The sequence below is a fragment of the Numida meleagris genome, chromosome 1 (genome assembly GCF_002078875.1).
Source record: "Numida meleagris isolate 19003 breed g44 Domestic line chromosome 1, NumMel1.0, whole genome shotgun sequence".
NCBI classification, from domain to species: domain Eukaryota; kingdom Metazoa; phylum Chordata; class Aves; order Galliformes; family Numididae; genus Numida; species Numida meleagris.
In genome coordinates this window covers 144,505,844-144,527,963 of record NC_034409.1, presented here as the reverse complement: position 1 = coordinate 144,527,963, position 22,120 = coordinate 144,505,844, and the positions used below count along the sequence as shown (strand labels likewise).

The following is a 22,120-nucleotide window of genomic DNA, read 5'->3' as shown; positions in this document are numbered from 1 at the left end:
AGTGGAAAGGAACCAGACTCCTCTCAAAGGTGCCCAGTAAGAAGAGGTAATGAGCCCCAGATGCAGCATGGGAAATTCTAATTAGATGCTAGGATTTATGTTTTCCCATGAGGGAAATCCAGCGCTAGAATGTTTGCCCAGGGAGGCTGTGGAATATCCATCATTAGAAATATTCATAATTCAGTGGGAGAAGGTTCTGAGTGACCTGCTATAACTGGAACTGCATTGAGCTGAGAGTTGAACCACATGACCTCTGAACATTCTTTTCAAGCTGAATTACTCTATGTGTCTGTGATTAGTTGAAATACAGTCATGTTGCCCAAAAGAAATGTCCACTTGACCTGGAAGACTGCTACCTGAAAATTTGAGTGGTAATTTAGAAAAATAAATAGTATATATGCAGTCTTTATGTATCCTGAAATACTGCCTTTTATGCCTCTTATATCAGTGGAATGTCCAGTGTGACCAATGATGTTACAGAGACAGATTTTAATTTTAAAAATAAAAATTTTAAAAGATAAAAAAAGATTACATTTTGTCAAGCAGTTACTGGATGAAATTCCCACTTTGGAATAAAAAAAGTTACCTCAACTGAGTAGTAACACCCCCGGTGACATAACAGCTGTATTTTCAGCTCTCTGGGCAATGTTCTGTAGCTGTCAGATATGTTTTTATCACAGTTTGTTCTTCATGAGGTACCTAAAGCAGCCAAGTTAAGAAATTAGTGTTACTTTTTTGTCTCTCTCAGTATTGCCTATTTTTAAACTGCACCTTAATTACCCAGGGAGTTTTGTTCTGTAAGACTGGGAGTACTGGTTTCAAACACTTTGCTGAATTCTGTATCTGAGACTGCAAGTCTGCTTGCATTGGGCCAGCCTTGATGGGATCTGATCCCACCATTTTATGCTTGCCCTCACACTGGACTGATGCTGCACTGATAATGATCATGAGGGGGCTTGTAAATCCTTCCTCTTCTTCCACCATACCATTTATCTCATCCTGATGTAGATTCAAGTAGCAAAACAAGTGATGCCACTGAGGCGTCTTGGACTTTCCATTGTCTAGTCCAAGTACAGCCATCTGCACTGGAGACAATATAAATGAAGAGGAATGGTCTGACTAAACTGAAAGAAACAGATAAATAGGTAATCAACTACAGAAACAGCAGTCAAATATTACTGCGTATTGTCAAAAAGTAGCCTATTTTGAGCTATAAAGCAAACTAAAAAAGGATTGAGGGAGAGGCTAGAGGTAGGGGAGAATGGAAGTTAAACTACAGAGACAAACTAATAAGTAATATATACCACAAGCTCGGCAGGCCATACACACAGGCAGGATTAAAAATAAGGTAGAAGATTCAGTTTAGATTTATATTTTCCAATCCAAGAAATTACAAGTAGTCCATACAGCTGTTCTGTAAAAATGTTCCTAGCTGTCTCATATGTTTTTGTCATATCTCATTTCAAAAATGTCACGTCTTATGTCCAAATAAAACAAATGAGTTTATGTTTTTAATTAGCTGCAATTACTTTAATTGAATAAAAACTCGAAGGACACAAAGTGACTTCTTTTTTCCAAGAAGCTACCACTGGCGCACTTCAATTCGAAAGCAGCCTTCAACTGAGACTACACCCAACGACATTGTTTGGTTGTCCTGTAACAATCACTCAATTTCAGGGAGCTACTGCTGAGGAGCTTCAAAAGAATTAGTGCAAATCATTGTTATTTTTACATAAAACAAATACAAGCAGAAGTGGTTCTTCTCTTTTAGTTGCACATTTGTTGTGGTTCTGGGCACGTGCACTTCTGAATGCCTGTACTCTGTACTGAAACCTAAAAGAGAACTCCTCAAACACTTAGTCCTTAAGTATCCCTTCACTGCAATGAGAATTATATGCATTGTACATTGAAGGGATATTTTTGTTTAGGCATATCAGAAGTCATCCCACAGCAATTAAAAATCATTTTTCCATTAACTTTTATGCCTAAAAAGAATTAATGACTCCATGAATCATAGTTAAGGCTTCCATTAATTTTGGCAAGCAGAAAGCCAGACATTCAATGGACTTTCTTGTTATCTATTTTGTCTGTTCTAATGCTTCATTTTTCATCTTGCTTTCATGCTGACTGAGATCTCCATGCTTTTCCTTCACGTTTCTTTACTCTGCTAGACTGTGAAGTCACTGTGCAGCAGAACAAATCTGATGAAGGAAAAGCTGATTGTACAAACAGGCAAAGTACTTTGGGTATTTATCGCTTATTTTATTGGAAAATAAAATTCCAGTTAGAACTGGAAGGCAAAAGCTGTGTTGTTGCTGTTATTGTTTTTAAATTTTGTTTTTAAATGCGAAGCTGGAAAATGTTAACTGTATTTTCCCAGATGAAAAAATGGATAATTTTTCTTACTGCTGCCCTGCTGCTTTTCCCCAGCAGTCATTGATTTATCAAATAAATTTGTTAACAAGGTCATACTTATGCCAAAGGAAAGTTCCACAATTTGTGTATGAGTGGGTAAGCTATTACTGTAAGGTAGTTTATTGACTTGAAATATTCTCAGGTGTTCATGGCCTGATGCAGTAGCATCTTTAACTCAGATGAAAAAGCATATGTATTCTATTTAAAAGAAAGGGAAGGAGATATTTTCATTGTCATAACAACCCAAGAAAATGGATAATGAACATTAACATGTATATTTACTCGATTTGCCACTAATCAGATATCCTGTAATGATCTTTTCTTCTAGAAATTTGAACCTTCTTTCCCCTCTAGTCGCCACTTTGCTTATATTTTGCACATTCCTCCATGTCCCAGCAAACCTGTGTCCCCTTTTGTCTCAGATATCTTCAGAGCAATCACTAGTTGTCAACGGTTTCCAGGCAGGTTCGGCCCGTGACTACTGGGGCGGGGGATCCACAGACCCATGCCCCAGGAAAGGGAAAAGGGAAAAAGGGGAGGGAGATGGGCCTAAAAACAAAACAGCAGCAACAATCTGAGGAGAAACAAACTAATTTACTAAATAAGATATCAGAATGCAAAATAACACACTATAATATAATATAATTACAGTTTAAGCTAGTAAATCCAATAAAATGAGAGAGACTGTCCAAAATTAAGGTAGGCCTTACTATAATACTGACAGTGAGATGGCTGGGGAGCAAGATGTGGCCGGGACGAGAGACAGGAAGAGAAGAGAGAAGAATGTCTCGTGATCTGCAAGTTTTTATCTTTCCCTCTGACTGGAAAACAGTAACAGAACAACACAGTCCCCTGGGAAATGTAGTTGTTCTTCTCTTTTGAGAATCAGGTACCCGCAACTATCCACAATCCATGGAACTGAAGCATTAACTCTTTAACTCCCAGTTCACTACTTGATGTTATGATGTGGAATACCGATAACCAAAAATCTTAAAACCATGACACTAGTGAAAGTCAAGCACTGATAATGCAACACTTAACATAATTAAGACCAAGATTCTCTGAGGAAAAGAACTTAGGGGTACTGGTGGACCACAGGTTGACCATGAGCCAGCAGTGTGCCCTTGTGGCCAAGAATGTCAGTTGTATGGTAGGGTGCATTATAAAGAGCGTGGCCAGCAGGTCAAGGGCGGTGATCCTCCCCCTCTACTCTGCCCTGGTGAGGCTGCATCTGGAATACTGTGTCCAGTTCTGGACTCCCCAGGGTCCAGAACTGAGAGGGATCTCCCAGGAGGAGTCTAGCGGAGGGCCACATAATGATTAAGGGCCTGGAGCATCTCCCTTATGAGGAAGGGCTGAGAGATTTGGGAGTCTTCAGCCTGCAGAAGTCTGGGGGGGGGATCTCAACACTGTTTATAAATATCTAAATTAGATGAGGCCAGACTCTTTTCAATAGTGTGCAGTAACAGAAGAAGGGGCAAAGAGCAGAAACTGGAACACAGGAAATTCCATACAAACATAAGGAAGATTTTTTTTCTTTACTGTGAGACTGTCAGAGCACTGAAACAGGCTACCCAGAGAGGTTGTGGAGTCTCCCTCTCTAGAGATAAGCAAGATCCATCTGGACACCTACCTGGGTAACCTACTCCAGGGAACCTTCTTTAGTAGGGGTATTGGACTCGATTTGCAGAGGCCCCTTCCAACCCCTACAATTCTGTGATTCTCTGATATGTAGGTGCTTATAAATAGTACTGGTTATGGTAATAACCATTGTGTCTGAAATCAAAAGAACTTCCATGTAGAGAAGGCATCAGGCAGTTACACACTAAACATATGAATATGTGGTTGCCTTTTTCACTTGCAGTAAAAGACCTTTTTTTCCTAAAGTAGTATTAAATATAATGCAAACTTATGTATAATCAAAAATATGATTACTCAATATCTTTATAAAATAAAAATAAAAATAATAAAAATAAAATAATTAGTTTTAATATGAGACACTGGCGATACTAGCAGGGATAGTATTTCTTCCCTGAAGCATCTTTCTATTTGAATGGCTTGAGTTGTTCATTCTTCTCAAATACCAACTTAGCACATTTTTCACCCAGTGGAGCAGACTAGGACTTGCAGCCTGCCAGTTTTACTCCACAGCTATATATTTGTATATTGTCCATTTTTTTTCTCCTTTTTATCTCTTCTCCCAGAATTTGCAAGAGGCTATTTTGAAGGTAACCATGTCCTACCTGAATCGTTATTCACCTCTGCCTATCTGATTGCAAAGAATACTCCGTGTCACAGATCTTCATATCTAAAATATTTTTTTCAAACTTACAGCAGCATTTTATGAATATACTTCCTTCTGCTGAAGAAGGGATTGCAGTCTAGTAGGGCCTTCTCTGCTCCTACAAATCCTATTTCCACATTAATTCTGAATATGGAAACTGACAAAAGAACTGCTTGTTAAACAGTGATTCTTTTTCATCGTTTTAGCTGGTGGTGATGCAGACTTTTTTTTTTCCTGCAATACTTTACAATGCGAATACAAAATATTGGTGTCAATTTTCCCACAGGCCCAGCGAATCCATTGTAGCTCAATTTGTCTGGTCAAGTAAGAGTTTATAGGTCTATCTATGTTGCTTGTCAATGTCCTGGATCATGGTCAAATATATCCATAATTCTTAAACAGCACTCAGAGGATTTTAGAGAGCCATTCAATACCTCATCCACAATTCTTAACTCCTGAGTGAAAAAAAAAGACTGATTCACTTGACATCTGACAATACATTTCACAAGTTAAACAAGCATTACCAAAATGCAGAAGAGATCAAATCATTGCAGTGTCTGAGTGGAGGTACAGGCTGGTCACCTCAAGATTTCCCAGGATGCTTGGAATTTGCCTGTGCCCATTTATCTTTGAACTCTGTTATGATTTTGGTGGCAAATTGCCACATAGTTTGGAATCTTCATCCCTCTTCTTGTTTTTCCCAGACTTATAAAAATATTTATGGTTCTCTTCAGTGAGAATCCAGTGCCAAACTTTTCTGTCGATTTAACAAGGGAAATCAAAATTCAAAGAGAATAAAAAAAATATTTTATTGTAATGTGGATTTTAGTTGCTAGCATACTTGAATATTTGGTTGATTAGCCAGCGTTGCAACTGAGATAACATTTCTCATCAATATCTTGAATAAGCATGATGAAGAACAAGTTTCAGTCTCCTTCCCCTGGGGTCACAAAAAATCTAGTAAATAATCTACTATATGTATTCCTATGAGCTACTATTCAGAAGGGAACAATACACTCTAAATTCCTTGGAAGATATAACAATGTCATAAAATAAAGATGAATAGTAGGACATCAAAAGATCTCCCAACCCTTGCCTCTTCTCCCTCCCCAAGAGTAGCAGAACATTTTCCAAGTTTCATCACAGCAGCCTTCAGCAGAGATGATTTCTTGCCCAAAGGTACAGGAAGATTAACCAAGTCTATACAACTGCTCAACCAATAACTCATCTGAAAAAGAGTCTAAAGAGCAAATTGTAGGCTTTGCAAATGCAATCAGTTTATCAAGGTCAGATAAGGACAAGAGACTGAATGGATATGATTCAGGATAAAAACTGAATAGAAACTGATACTCTATCATTAGAACGAAAATGAGGCCAGCTGCTGAATCGCTGGGGTGAAATATTGCATTCTGCAAAAAATGCACTGCCGCCAGAACATAAACAAACTGAAATCCCTGCTGATGATCAGAAATAAGCTTTGTAGTCAATAAATTTATTACTGCTTTCCTTTTACAAATTTGGTACAGTGAAATTACTGGTGACATGAGAAAGAAATAAGCTATGCATAAATGAATAGCTTTTATGAGAATTTTTTGTTGTGTCAATGAAATAACAGCAAGCTGCCAACAGTGACCTCTGGTATAATCATCATTAGTGATAGGGCAAGATGGCATCTGCTGAGTGGCTAGCACCTGACAAGTGAAATATGTAACTGAAGACAATATTTTAATGGAAAAAAATGTTCCATAAGAAAAACAAAAAGTCAGAAACCCAAACTACTGTACAAGCTTGAATGTATAAAATCAGGAAAGAAGAGGACTGTTCTCCCTATGATGTGAGGGAAGAAAGGAAGTTAGGGGGAGTGGATCGTCACAGGATGAAATGTAAGACAAAAGAGTGTGTTATGGAAAATGTGATATTCAGGAATATTTGAAAACAGGCCAAGGAAATTTAACAAAATCATGGGTCTTTGCAAATCTTACTGGTAGAAATCAACTGCTTCATTTTGTTGTCATTATTTTAATTTTTGCTGTAGTTATTTTAATTTAAAACTCAAAGGAATGTATTGACTAGTATTTCCTAAAAAAAAAAAAGAAAAAGAAAAACATCCTTAGATAATATTTTTCCTTTATAGTTGATTGGCCTTCAGGGTAGATGCAAAAGATCCCTTAGGGTTTATTTTGGTGCTGAGCTTGTCTATATGAGTCACTAGGAATTTTACCATCACAAAAGTATAAGGTATGCTTATGAATCCTTCTTTGAGTCAACATTGTATTTCTTCCATCCTACCACCCTGGTTAATAAAAACCTTTATAACCAAAAGTGTTCTGTGTTTTGGTGGGACAGTATAGCTGAAGCTACAAAGAGATCTCTTCTCCAGAGATGTGAGCCTTTGACACCACTGATATACTGTGCTCAGCCAGCTGTTTGGGTTAAAGCTCACAAGGTTTTTAGATAGTAGTGGTGAGGTAAATGCTAGCCAGTGCCTCTTCATATTAGGCCCTTAGACCAGTTCACATTAGGAATGGCCGCTCATGTATGAATAAAATATTACAATCTTAACACTATTTTAAGTAGCATTTTCTTGCTACTTAATGTTGTAATTCAGTAGTCACTTCTGATACGTGTGTAAATACAGATATATTGGGTGAGATAAACACTTTTTTATTGTTTACCAACTAAATTTCCTTAGTTTTCAGGGAACACTGATTGTAGATCTGGGTTAACTTTTCTGTTACAAGCTTAATGTGCTCTTTCTACCTGAATCTGCTCTTAAATTCTCCATCCCTGGAGGTGTCTAAGGCCAGGCTGAATAGGGTCCTGAGCAGTCTGATCCAGTGGGTGGAGATCCTGCCCACAGCAGAAGTTACAACTGGATGATCCTTTAGGTCTCTTCCAACTCAAGCCATTCTATGATTCAGTGATTTAGCCAGAAAGGGTTGTGTGTACATACATACTACATACAGTAATGCAGGAAGACTGAAATTAGTCAAAGATTAGCTCAGTACAGTGTTGTGGAGATTGGAGGTATAGAAGGAAAATACTTCTTTTTCACTCTCACTTGGTTCACATAATGTTGCTTAATTTTTGTTTTCCTGTTGGTAAGATTTATACTGAATAGATCAGGGCACCCAGAGCACCACTGCTGGACTCTGGGTCCACAAAACAGATCAGATCAGTGCACCCAAAGCAGGCTTGTAGCAACAGCTTGTCAGATAGTGGTGGGATTTTTTGTTCAGTTGGTTTAACAGAGATGTTATGAGTTCTCCTTTCTTTATTATCATTACTTTTCAGAATTTAAGCATTTTTTATGTGCAAAACAAAAACTTAATCCCTTTGTGCCACTGTCTTATCTTTAACATAGCTAAGCTTCTTTACGGGGAGGAGACAAAAATATTAGGAAAGGTTTGTGGAGAGACAGGCCAAGGACATAGAAACAAATACTGTGCTACTAAGACCTGTGCTTCAGCTGGTGAAACAAAATAATATTTCTAATACTGAAAAAAAAGTAAGAGTACTTGATCATCTACCCATAGACAGTGTAGTCAAAGTCAACTCATGGAAGAGCATAAAAGAGAACGATGACCTGAAGACAGATTTTCACAGATCTTTGTAATAGGATTCTTGTCTTAATTTGTGCACATAATTGCTCTGTATCTATGTCCCTTTCAAGTCAATTGAAGCTCCTTCCAGAGTTTGACTCATCATCTCTTAGAGTAGGTAAATTAACTAAAAAGAGAGCCTAAGGTAACTTGCTCACACATAGATGTCTAATTTTAGAGCAGCTGAACCTCACTTAATGCTGCCAGTGAAGTAAGATCATAGAGTACATGCTTTGAAATGCTATGCAGAGCTATTTTCTGATTCTTTCATGTAACCTCTAAACCCGATCTAATGAAACATTCATCATGTATGAGTTTTCAGAGAGGAATTACACTGTAAGGACTTTGTTTTTACTTTGTTCTATCTTTCTCTCACTTCCCATGCCTCCATCTTCTTGAACTCTTTTCATTCTCTGCTTCCAGGTGTCCATTCATTTCTTCATTCTCTGCTGTTTATCTCCCTTACTACTTATTTCCCTTCACTCTTGGATCTGTACTTATCTGTTCTTTCCTTCCACTATGACACATCTCAGTGTTATCTCAACTAAAAGTAATCTAATTAGCTACTTTTTTCATTAAATTTAAAAGAGAGGATAAGCTTGCTATTAGCTTTACAGCTTATCTCCCCCTCTCATACTTTTATGAGCCCTGCAAAAAGCTCACAACCACCCTCCATCATCAATCTACCCCTGGTTCTTATTAGGAGTATCCTGTAATAAATCTTCAAATCTGCTGATACGATGTTCACAAAGTAACAGTAACATTGAAATAATTGGTACAGTTGATAAGTTACATATTTCTGTTGCCTTTCCAATTGCTTTTCAATTTTTGGTTCAGTCTTTCTGAAGAGCTGCTTCTCCCAATTATTCTGTTATACTCAGTCTATATGTTTCTTTTTGTTCTGTTTCTTTTCTCACAGTATTTTACAGTGGGATCCTGATTTATAGGTAGAGTTCATAGTAGTCATGCAAATTAAAATAAATCAAAATAAAAGACAATTTCAGGATTTGATGTAGTATAAATCAAAACGTCTGTTAACAGGATGATATTTTTTGCAAGACATACTAAAATTCCTTTTTATTTCTTTTTACATGATGATGTCCTTTCAGAGGGCTAAAGAATATTTAAGCGATATTATAATACTGTTGTGGGTTTTTTTAATAATCTGATGAAAATTTTTACTGCCAGGAAAAATAAGGTAATGCAAAACTGACTCTACGCAGATCCATAATCCTGAAAAAGAGCATACAAGGTTAAAAGCAATCATGCATTCCTTTGAACATAGAATTTCATGCAATGAGTGTCACAAGTTTATCACATCCTTCACAGCTTCTGAATGGGCAGTATTCACTCAGGCTAGTTGAGAGTGGATTCATAATTTCATTCCATATGGCTCAATTGTATTGTTATATATTAATAATAAATTTAAACTTATAGGAGATGTCTGTGTGCATTGCTATATAGTGTTGCAAGAACCCCTTCACTTAAGAAAAGTGTTATTTCTGAATTACCATTCTCCAATAACAGAACTCAGCAACCATACTTATTACTTTAGAAAAGAAAGCATAAAACCAATAGTCCACATCTATGAGAAATATGTTTCTCAAGATTTGAATTGCTCAGATGTGAAAATCAGTAAAAGCTGTACAATTACTTTTATATTGTGCGTATGAAGGGATTTTATAACAATAATCTGACAAATTGCATGTTTCCTTTCTCCAGGTTAACAGTACTGGCTAATTTTGAATCATTTGTAGAAGGAGAATATATAAACTCCAAAATTTTATATGTTGTGGTCCACACATGGGAAGGACTGCATATTTGAAGCTGCTTTACTGGGGAAAGTACTCCAACAAATTAGAGAGTTCTTTGCCTCCTCAATATTTGGAAGGTATTGAACAATTTGAAGTTTTGGCTCGCAACCATGTGGGACTTGGGTGCCCAGATCATGGTCTGATCATTTCTTTGAAAGAACACACTCTTTCTCTGCATCTGATTTAAAATCATAATTCAACTTTTTTTTTCCTGATTTGAAACAACCAGATTCCGGCAGATAATATATCCTTGGTCTATTAGCTTTTTATGAGAATTCCTTCTTTCTTACTACTTTTTTACTTAGGCATTTTTAGTACAAATAAAAATCAGCTTTTGACAAGCAGTAGAATTCAGATGGCCTTAAAAGGACACAATACGAATTAATCCTTTTTTTTTTTTAAGCCAATTGCCTGTGTACAATAACTCTGACAGATATAGACAGAAAAAAGCTAATGGGCTGTGGATGGGCAAAAAATTCCCAAATCTAGAAAAAACAGTATCTTATTTAGTTATGCTTTAAATAAAATTTTACAAAGTATTTTAAGCATTTTTTTAGTATCTCTTTTTACATACTGTAGCTTTGTTTATATAAAGCCACATCTCAGTCAGAATGTTGTAATTTCTAATTCAATATATGAAGGAAACAGATATCAATGAAATAACGCAAGGAGTCAGTGTGTGCTATTCTCACTCTTTTCTAGGGTGCATGTTTCCTTCCTGCACCCCTCAGCTCTGTGACCTCAAACTCCACAGCTGCAGGCTGCTCCCAAAAATATGCTTCTTCAGAGAGAAGTGCTGCCCAGTTCAGAAACTGAGTAGAGCCACTGGCCTTGTGGAAGATCAGTCTCTAGCCCTCCTTTATTTTATAAACTAGAGAGCTGAAGTGACCACCTTTCTGCTCTTGTAGCACAGATGATAAACTTTGCAGGGGCAGGGAATATTTTCATTAAGCCTGTTATTGTGAGGAGGGAGCGGGGAGAATGGATGAAGAGAAGTGCAGGGACAGCAGTTTTGCCCCCTTGGTACATGAAAGATTTAAGAGTCTTCTCTGCATTTCCCTGCTACCATGGCCTGTGAAACTCCAGAAATATGACTTGTCCCTTCACTGACACATTAAACTATTGTGAATGATAATGAGCAAATGTGTTGAGAGGAATATTCCAAGCAAATATAAAAATAGAGACCTTATTTTTGAGGCAGGATGCGTGCTTTAGACAAGTTTCAGATTTAATTATTTCCAGTGTCCTGAATGCAGGCAGGAAATCACAAAATACAGACTTTGGTATGTTCTGTGTGTTCAGTCTGCCTGAGGCTAATGCCTGGGGTTTTTAAAGATGCATGGAAATGTTAAACCACAGACCAGCAAAAGCAGTAAAAAATGAATACTAAAGAACATATGTGCTCTGTCTTTTTCCTTCCCAATGAGAAAGGTGTTTTAAATTGAGCTGTCCAGATTTCTGTTCTGCAGTTCTTACTAGAACAACTAACCTCTGATAACAGCGCTGAGTATTCAAGGACATTCTTCTCATTTCAGGGCTTTGCTGGGTAGTCGTAAAGTTGTTCATATTTTAAAGACCAAAGGCCATACAGAAAAAAAAGTAACTAAATGAGGTTAGCAAATGCCCAATCTTAATCCAAATTGATTCTCTTTATGAATCCTTCACAGAGTTATAATGTGACTTCTTTGTAAGGGAAGCTTTTTAAACCAAAATGTGTCAGTTGTCTTCAGGCATATTAAAATGCAAACAAAACAACAAACATCTATGCTAAGATGCAGAAGGGAATCTCAGAAGTTAGAATTATCTGTAGTATTTCCGTGTGGTACTTGGACTATTAGTATTATTTACTCAACTGTGTGCATAGAAATTGCAAACCTACATGAAAATTATTCACAGACTTGCTACCTGATGAAAAAAAGTATTTTTCTGAATTTTCTACGAAGGCATACATTGAAGTAGGCTAATGTAACATTTCTACCAGTTACCTTGACCAGGGATCAAGCAAGGTTATCAATCATAGGAAGCAAAACCATTTCAAGGAAGAATTATCACAGTGGTTATACATTCCATAAGAATAAGGACAGCTGTTCCTTTCTGACATTGCCTTGCTGAGTGGCAGTATATTAGGTCATCCTGAAATGCTGTGACCATTAAACTCCACAATCCCACTCTTACAGGTCACTGAAAACCCTTTGAAATGTTTTGTTATATTTCAGCCACAGATAAATGAAGCAGAAAATGACTGTTAGAGACCTATCAATTAAAGAGAAAAAAAGATCTGCTTCCCCTTTTCTGTCCTTGTTTTGGCAGATTTATTTTAGTTTCTCTAATAGATTTTTCTTTTCAGAATTTTAAAGACTGAAGGAAAAGCTTACATGTGGAAATGATACTCTCAGTTTTGACCAAGGGAATAGAATTTCTGCTTAGTACAAGCATATGAGATTTGTTAAAATATTTTTTCACTCCTCTCAGTGGTGGTGTTCTACCTGTAAATTATGTTGTCTGATGCATTAAGGAGTAAGCTACGTGTTCTCTGTACAGTTGTTTTGAATCTTTGATTCTTTGATATAAGAATAAGTATTTTTAAAAATGGACCTTTAGTCAATGTCTTTCTACTGCTTATCTTATCAGCACTTGCCCAATACTAAACTACAATCTACACATGAACTCTAAACAAAAAACAATATTTTATAGATGGAGAACGATTCTCCATCATTCATAATTTCTAAGTCACTAACTTATTGTACATTATAAACTATTTTTGGTAAAAACAAGCACAAAGCAGATATTGCTAGTATAACTTATTATGCATATCTCTACAAATTAACCATCTGCATGAATTACAGGAGATCTCCATTTTTCATTATGTGTATTCTCTTATTAACCTGGAAAAGTCTTAAGCTTTCCAGCTAAAGTGCATGGGTTTTGGACTTATGACTGATGGAAGATTTCCTCCCTGAATCTGAGTACAAGTTGAGTATGATCTCAGTAGTATGATCATCATGCTATTTAGTCTCATGAAATTGACTGGTTTACTGGTTCTCTTTGTAGTGAAGATGATTTTCTGTCCCAAGGTGATTGTTATTTGCCATATCTAGGAAGGAGAACCTTCCTAGAAATAATTATAAGACATCTTCCTGCTAGATAATACTGCAATTGCAACCCATGGGCAAGCAATTTCTTTTCTCACATAGTAAGGTTTGGAGGGATACTGAAACCATTCGCAGCAAGGTCAGATTTCTCTTGTTTCCTGCCTATTCTTGTCTCTGGGGCATGCTCCATGCAATAGTGCAGCAAAATACTGTTTATGCAGCAACTGTAGGATTCTTAGAGAGGAAGAAATGTTCCTTTCGATGTTTGATCATGTGTATTTTCTCATGTATGTTTGAAGATACTTTGATTCATGAAGGATTTAAACATGAAAGTATTGCTTGAGAAGTTCCACTGAGATTATGAACTACAAGTGACAGATTTTAGTCTGTTTTCAAAAAATGGAAACTAACTGAAGGCAAGAATGACACACACAGCTTGGCAGACAGAAATTTTCTGCAACAATCAACTACCTGTTTCTTCTCACTTCTGCCTATTTCTATCCCACTGAAGTCGTGTGGGTTCATTATCTATACATATTTTGTATTAAGATATCTGTGTTCTGCATGTTTTTCCATAAGAATGTGGAAATCATTTAATGATACTGCCTTGAGCTTTCCATTTAAATTTTCATTGCACCTGGGAAAACTGCTAAGTGAACGCACATTGACTTTCTGAGATAAAAATAAACCTATAGTGCTTTATATTTTTGGCAAAGAACCAACATTTCCTTTCATTTCGTCCTTTTGGATTGTTATGAGCTATAATTCAACATTAATGATCTGAATCACTGAAAAGATAAAAGCCCAGCTTTGCTTCAGCTTTTTTCCTCAAAATAGCCAGATTTATTCGTTCATATGAAGGTATTTTCTTGTGCAGGTCAAACACTGTCAAATTGTTTAAACTACGGTATGTGTTTGTTGCTTGAGCACAAGTGAACATGTAGATTTCTATATTTGCATTAATAGAAGACCAATAATGACATAGCAAAACTCATGATTTTGTCATTTGCAAAAGATGAGTGTGTGGTCATCTACCAGTTCTTTTTGTTTGCTTATTTTTTATATACTGGCAGCTGTATATTCAGAACAGAAGCAAGCAGTCTTATCAGAATTAAAATAGACAATCTGGGAGCGGTGGATGAGGAACAGATGAACATTTATACAGATGTGAGAAAGGTGGAGGAGATAATTAAATATTATAGGTTGCATTATTCTTGCTTAATAAATGTGATAAAAATAATGGAAATGCTTAATACAGATAGAAAAAAATAGTTAATCGAAAGGCATGGAATAAACTTGTTTTGTAGTCAAACTTGAGAGAGAAAGTATAGCTCCCAAAACTGTACCTTATTCTGCTTTGTTCTTTTTTTTTAATTTCCAACAGACTCTTTTTTTTCTTCCCATGAAATTTAATGTTTATAAAACTAAAGCTCCAGTGCTGCTCACATAATTACAGGACAGATAAGGTTGTAAGGTACCTCTGGAGATGGGCTAGTCCAAAACCCCTGATCAAAACTGGGACAGCTAGAGCAGGTTACTCTAGTTAAATTTTGAATACCCTCAATCTCGCAAGGCAACCTTTTCCAACATCTGATCATCCTTACAGAAAAAAAAAAGGAAATGCCTTTTATCTCATGTGGCACCACTGGCTCTGTTGTTTACCCCCTTCCCATCAAGTATTTACACATGTTGATTAGAGTCTCCCTTAGCCTTCTCTGCTCCAGGCTGAAAAGTCCTGCCTCTCTCAACCTTGTATGAAAGATCCTCCAATCTCTTAATCATTCTTCTGGTACTTTGCTGGAGTTACTACAGTATATACATAACTCTTTTATACTGGGTAGCTCAGAACTGGAACCAGCACTCTAGGTGTGATCTCACCAGTGCTGAATAGAGGTGAAGGATAACCTCCCCCATCCTGCTGGCAACACCCTTCTTAGTACAGCCCAGCAGGTGGTTGGCTGTCTTTGCCACAAGAGCAAGTTGCTGCCTTATGTCCAACTTGATGTCCACCAGGCCACCTGGGCCTTCTTTGCAAAGTTTTTTTTTAGCTATCTGCCCCCAGCACGCATTGGTACATTAAGTTATTCCATCTCATGGACAGAAATTCACACATCCTGTTGTTGAGCTTCATGAAGTCTTTGTTGGCCCATTTCTTACAAGTAATTGATAAATGACCCCTACCAGTTTTACATTACCTACAAACTGGCTGATAGTGCACTCTCCCATTAATCAGGACATTAATGAAGAGGTTGAATCTTTCTGGCTCCAGTATCAGATTGTGGGTTACACCACTATTGACTGACATCCACCTTGGCTACATGCCACTAAATGCAACTCGTTGAGTGTAGCAGTTCAGCTAATTTCCACCTCACCATGCACTTATCAAGTCTATACATCTGGTCTGACCTCTCAGAAGTATCAAGAGTGGCCTCACAATAACATTAGATAGCTCTCACAGTACATATGAGTGCAGCCTGTCAGGTCCCATGTTAATTATGTATGTCCAGTTTGTTTAAATATCCCCTAACCTGATCATCCTCAACTGAGGGTAACATTTTCCTTACTCTAGATTTTCCCATTGGTCTCAGAGGCCTGGGGTTCCTGAAGGCTGATATTACCAGTAAAAACCAAGGCAAAGAAGGCCTTGGGTACCTTAGTGTTTTCCAGATCTTCTGTCTCCAGGTTCTGTCCCATTCAGCAGTGGGCTCTAAATTCCTCCGCTGATAAACCTGTAGAGATGCTTTCTGTTACCGTTCACATCCATTGCAATGCTCAGTTCCAGATGGTCTCTGGCTTTCATAAATTTATCCCTCCTTGCTTGGAGAATACCTCTATAGTCCTTTCTTCACATATTGTGTGTTTGAGTTCCTTCACCATTGTCTTGGCGGTCCACCGTGTTCATTCCAGTATGTCAATACCTTTCTTGTAGAGGGGAACCCTAAAAAAAATACAGCAGTCTAGACATAGTATCATAAGTGTCAAATAGAGGAGTTTATATAGCTCAACCCACAGCACACAGCCCAGTTTGAAGCTATCCTTCCTTGTGGCAAAGCAAAGTATCATAAGAATCACAGGATATGGATCAATTGGCAGGGACCTCTGGAGGTCATCTGGTCCACACTCCCTACTCAAGCAGGGATACCTAGAACAGATTGCCTCAGATTGCCTAGGATCATGTCCAGACAGCAGCTGAAGATCTCCAAGAGTTATTGGTCCATTTGCCAGTATTCTTCCTCAGTAACTGCTGTTGTTAACAGTGAAAGAAATAAAATAACCAGACTCCAAGCAGAGAAAACTAAGAGTGATCTAGACTATACTTCCATGAGGGCAACCCTAGACAGGCTGAAGGCTAAAATCAGAATAACGTAATTATGGACAGTTTACCATCATGAGTTCCAGATCAGGGGCTGCTCACAGGTCTGTAATCCGGAAAGAATTGTGTAAAACAAGGGCATCCTGCATTCTACCTGATCAGCTAAGACAGTCATCAGAAAGAGGTTTATTTTGATCTGCAGTGGCCTGCAGTATGACTAAGCTTATCACCTCTGGTACGGTTCCCCAGAGTTTAACTTTATGAAGGTGTTCCAGCTTAAGGCAACTGCTAACAAGCAGTGAAATTATCCATCTTTTAGAGGCTGTCAGATTTGGTCCTCAGGATGCAAAGGATTTCTGCAGTGTCAATAAGTTGGAGCTGATGTTGGTTGTTTCTAAGACAGAGTGCAATTGGACATATTTCAGACTAATTAGGCAAAAATGTGGGTGATGATTCATATCTAGTCCAAACCTATTTTGCACTGCCTTAGTGATTCAGCAGTGCTCAGACTTGTTATTGATGTGTGTGGAACCATTAGCTTAGCTTCATCAGTGTTTCCCCACCCCTAACCAGTGGGAAAAACAGGTTTATTGGAGCTCTAGAGGCTGAAAGAATCATTGTTCCTACTAGATACTTCTCATTAGGTTTATCACCTTGCTCCACTTATGCTTTTGTCATATGTACTCTTTTGTACTATGCTACAGACTAATTCATCATATTGAGCAATGAGATCATACCTTTTTTCATAGAATGGATAATCAAGAAAAAAAAAGCTAAGAAAGGAAAGGCTTAATCCAACACCGAGTAAGCATGCAGCCAATACAGAGAGGATCCATGTTGATTCTGTTCTTTTAATGAAGCACTCTACTCTGCTGTAATTTCTGCCTCACAGTATCCTGTTACAAAAATTTTTATAAACAACAGCTCAGGGGGAGAGGGGAGGAGGGGCACAGTTTCCCTTAATTGTAAGTAACTTTTTGCCAGTGAGGTTATCTGTGCATTTCTGAATGTGTTTGGCCTTCAGGTGATGGAGTTAAAACCTAAAATCCATTTTTCTGCAGTCAGTCATAATCATGCATTCAGACCTTGCAGTCAGCACTTGCGTCTTAAAAATTAGCAAATAATCTGAGATAGTAACAGCTTGTGTGTTTAATATCTGTCCTTCATTGAGTGGCCTTTTTTATTATTATTTTTAGCAGGCTATTTTCTTATATGAAATAGAATTTCAGTACAGAATGCTCTAATAGGTGCAGGCATATGTGCAGTTACACATGCATGCATATATGCACTTAGCATACTATGCATACTACATACAAATTTATGTCATTCAAATTTGAAGCAGAAAAGAACACCAACAGAGATACCTCTCAGTAATTAGCTATTGCTGAACATGCCAGGCTTTGTCAGAGCTTGCTCCTGTGTAATTCTCCCTTATTTTGCAAAGAGGTGAGTTCAGTAATTTCCCTCTATGGTCTTGTGCACACCCATTCTTTAAGAGAGGAGAAGAAAGAAGCTTTTGGGGAACCATTTAACAGATTCATATTTGAGGAATCAAGTGTTTTCAAGACAGAATGGTTGACGGGTTCAATTTCCATTTCAAATTCAAAGTCAACTTCATTCTTATTAAATAAGTATTGACTTTCTGCAAAGAAATTCTAATCAGAATGCTCCTGACAAAAGGAAAGAAATTGAGTGTAGAAGAGAGGGTGTATGAAAGAAGATGGGATAATCAGTTTCCCCTATTTCTCTGAAGAGGGATACGCTTTTTGTTGTTCTGAGCTTGATGTCCAAGAATCTCTTCAAAGCAAAGACTGTGAAAATAAATACTAAAATTTTGGACACTCTTTCTAGCTATATAGATTCGCTATTGGTGACGTACTTCAAGCTACCATGACTATTATAACTGTTTGAGCGCACAAATATTTTTTGAGATTTTAAGGATTGGCCTTAAATCTCTTGGGTTTTTTGCAGGAGCGTAATACCTGGATACTTGGAAAATACTTGATTTTCTTGCTTAATTCTGGATGAAGATTTAGGCACTTTACAGAGGTCAGAGTGAGAAATGACCTCTAAGATTATGGGGTTTGATCATGGAGAAAAATTGCCATAGAATGTATGCCTTGTGATGGCCAGATTCCTGATCAGCCTCATCTTTCTTTGAAGATGACCCTACTGAGAGCAAGAGGTTATTCCAGGTGATTTCCAGAAGTCCCTTTCTACCTAATTGCTTTCTGTGATGATATAAGTGAAAACAGATCTAGCCAGTAGCACAGCCCACTTAAACATCCTGGCTCCATATCAAGGTAAATTTTTGGACATGCTTCACTCTGTTTTCTTCCTTAAAACAGAACTAAAAGTTTCTTTACTAAAATATTTTTTCTCCTGACTGTCACCACAATTTTTCTGTCTAAAAAATATGACAAATCACCTTCCCAGTGGCCATGGCTACATGTTGTTTGTAATCATGGTCAGTAGCAAAGTTAAAAGACCAGAAAAATGCAAACTGTCACTCCATCCCCACCAGAGGGCTTTATGAACGGACTGATATGAATGTTGTTAGCTTTCCAGCTACAAGACATTTTAAATGATGGATGAACAAAAGCATCATCTGTGCAAACACTGGGATGTTTGAACCCAGAGGAAGGTTTGATAATTAGTCATGCAGAATATTAGTAACACCCTTTGGTCATATTCCAAGTTCCTCCTGGATTACAACACAATGTCACAAATCATCAGCTGCTGTGACTGGTATTTTCATAGAGGCAAAGCTTCCTGATGGTAGTACTGAACCTTGGAATAATATTTAACTCTGCTTTCTCCTTCAAACCTGATAGTATACAATGATAATTTCACTCAGCAAAAAGATTTTTCTTCTTATATTTCTGGAAAAATGAATCTTGTTTTATTTTTCTCTTCCATTTCTAATGCCATCATCCCTATATTATCAGCCTACCTATTTAACTGTGACTTAAATACACAGATTCGTTTCTGTTATAGCTTCAAATGAGTACTCAGATGCACTTTCCAGCCCCACTGTGGGCCCTAGGCTACATGGAAGGAGGTAAATGAGTGTAGGATTTGAAAGCAATGGTTTGTTTTCTGCAGTCATATCAAAGGAAACATTTGCTGAGAGGAAAGGTGTTTGACTGATACTGTGCATGCAAGAAACAGCGTAGTTCAGTTTTCAGGCTCCAGGAGGCTTTGTAGAACAAGCACATGGCTAAAAATGACCTTTCCATCAGTAAGGTCAGCAAATTTGATCTGGAGATCGTTGGGATATAGCAAACAGGGAATTTTATGCTACTATTTTTTGCAAAAGCACTTTCAGAGTAGGACTGCACTTTAAATCATTCAGTTTCAAATAGCGTTGGACTGTGAGAACAGTATGGAAACAGAGATTATGTAAAAAGCAGTAGAAAAAAATAAATCGTCTTCTTTTCAGCTTTAGGGTTCTCTAGCAACTAGCAGGTTTCACAGTTATTGTCACTGAAAGCAAAGACCCATATGGCGTTGAAGATACCAATATAGTAGTGCAAATTACTAAAGAAATTCCTATCTCCTAATGCTATACCTTTAAACTGGCTCATTGAGCACTTAGTATCAGTTCAATAAAATTAAAAAAAAAAAAAAAAAAAAAAACAGTTTGGGCAGACAGGTTTAAAATGCAACTCTTTCCTGAACAAATCAGGCTAACTTCAATGCACACATAGCTGAAACCTCCTGTGATGAAATACTGGCTCTGTATGGCAAGACATGCTGGCTCTGACTTCAACTGTCTGCTTTAAAACACAAGCCTCCTGCAGAAAAAAGATTATTTAGTTAGCTAAATAAAGTGCTTGTTGAAAATCCAAAGAAATCATTTGCGTGATAAATAAGGTTGCTTATTACCAAGCTAGGATGATTATAGCTATTTTATGAAATTTTAATTACATTATGTGGCTGCTCAAATATTGGTTTTGAACATTAATCAAGTTACTTGGGAAGCATTTCACGGAAGGGAAAATAAAAATGAAATGGTTTATTTACTTATCCCAATGTATTAAAAACAAAATTCAGCAGGGAAATCATGAAAAAGCCATCAGGAAGAAAGCACTGCCTCAGAGCGTTCACAGTCAATAGAAGTCTGAAACAAATTTTCACTTGAATGATTCACCAGCACAGACTCAGTAGTATCTCCATGCTCCAGACAACACAGTATGCTTAAAAGGCTATGTGTATAATTTTAAAGGTAAGTTTATAGCCTGAAGCATTTATATGCTTTACATGTTCAGGAAACCACAAGATATTCCCATGTTACTGGATAAGCAAGATGTCTACCCATTTTGTTATTCAAAACATAAAGCTATTTATGTGTTCTGAAAAGTCAATAAAAATTCTTGGAAAGATGAGAGAAAGAGTAGGTGGTGAGGAGAAGTGAATAAGTCTGCATTAACTAGACAGATACAGATTGACACTGAACTGATGTGACAGGTCCCGTGTTTTGCCACTGCATATGTTTCCTGTCTCTGTGATTTATTTCCTGTGGTAAATTGCACAGGACAGAGATGTCACCAGAAGTCTGCTGCATTATTTCATTTTATGTTTTCATTAGCCTTCAGAAACATTCCAGGTTTGTATTAACACTGCTGACTTAAACAGCAGTTCCTGGGCACTAGCTGTGCATACGGTTTTACTGTGTACAGATCAGAACTGGTAGCAGAAAAGCCTCCTGATGGCGCTTCATTGTTTATGTCCATCGTTGTATTCAATAAGGCCCTTTAAAGTGAGATAAATGAGCTCATATCTCCCTTACTGCATGACAAAAGAGAGCAGTAATTACAACTTAGCTCTGCTTTTTGCATATCCACAAATGGAGTGATGTGGGGGAAAAAATGGAGGCTTTTCCCTTCCTTATCTCCCTTACAGAAGCCAACAGAAGGCCCAGAAGATTTCCACCCAGTCAGGAGCTGCTGCTGGCTCAGAAGGAATCAGGAAAGGACAAAAATGAAACACCAGATGCTGTTTTGTATTTCTGTCCAGCTGTTTGAAAAAAAACATGCCTTGCATCTTGATGATGCTACACATGCTATTCGCTCATCAGAAGCTCAAAAACCTATTGCTTTACTCAGTTAGCTTCACACCACATCTTTGGACATCCTTCTACAGCTAAAGGATCCATTTAGAAATTCTCCAATATGACGTTGTTTATACTAACACAAAAAATAGTCAGGAATGTGGTTAGTCATTTTACAATTTTATTGTGATTTGACACTTAAAAAGCAGTGCATAGCTTTATTGTGTATCTGACTATGAAAAACTGATCATGAGTCACCAAAGGTGATGAGAAAAATAGCAATAAGAAAGCATCAAAATTTATTTGCATGATGACATCTTAATTTTAAGCGTATCAAAACAATTTCATAAGATACGTCTGTAGTTTTCCTTCAAACTTGTTGATATTTGTATGAAAATAATAAGTTTTAATGAATAAATTCTAGCACTACATTAACTTCTTGGCAATGAGAATTTCTTGATCATTTAGGTTTAAATCTGCATTCAGAAACTATTTTATTCGTATTGTGCAACATGCATCTTATCCAGATGAAATATTTGCATTTATT

The 22,120-nt window shown here is 37.2% G+C and overlaps 1 protein-coding gene across 1 annotated transcript in view; it reads left to right on the top strand.

Moving 5' to 3' along the window:
• The window catches only part of GPC6 (glypican 6), a 510,839-nt gene that overhangs the window by 235,049 nt on the left and 253,670 nt on the right, over positions 1-22,120 (top strand). The window lies entirely within an intron of this gene.